We start from the raw sequence: 565 nt of genomic DNA on the forward strand, positions 1-565 counted from the left end.
GGTGCTGCCACGAGTGAGTGTATAATCGCCTCTCCGTGACGCGAGTCGCCGGGAAAGTGGCTTGGATAGAGAGAAGAACTGAAAGAAAAAAGCGAAGGTCAGTTAGACTTCAAGGGAGGAGGCCGCTTTAGCCAAGAAAGAGAGAAAGGCGCTCAGCCGTGACGTAGTGCTTGAGATTCGTCGAGGTGTGTAATTTATGACGACATTTTTGAGTCAAAACAACGGGGCTCTCGTCTCCTCTGAAGTCGCTGTTGTGACGATTCGTAGAATTAAATGTTTTCTAGGAAAGTTGCGAAGATATAGTTGATGGAGAAGCAAAGTGTCAACGACGCACACATGACAAGCATGTTAGCAGACAAATCTGGAACATGCTGCCCTCCCAAATTGTCGAACGGCATTCACACTTGCTTGTGTTCGGTAAAGGTTCGAAGTTGAATTTCTGTTTTCTTAACTCTGGAAAAGAGTAAATCAATTCATAATTGCACACAGCGGCAATACGTTAATTCTGTTCCCACTTAACACCTTAAAGGTTTCTAAAACGGTTTAATTTATCGGCCCTGCCCAA

Source organism: Amblyomma mixtum, chromosome 9 (genome assembly GCF_055824585.1).
Source record: "Amblyomma mixtum isolate Tamu chromosome 9, ASM5582458v1, whole genome shotgun sequence".
Classification (NCBI taxonomy): domain Eukaryota; kingdom Metazoa; phylum Arthropoda; class Arachnida; order Ixodida; family Ixodidae; genus Amblyomma; species Amblyomma mixtum.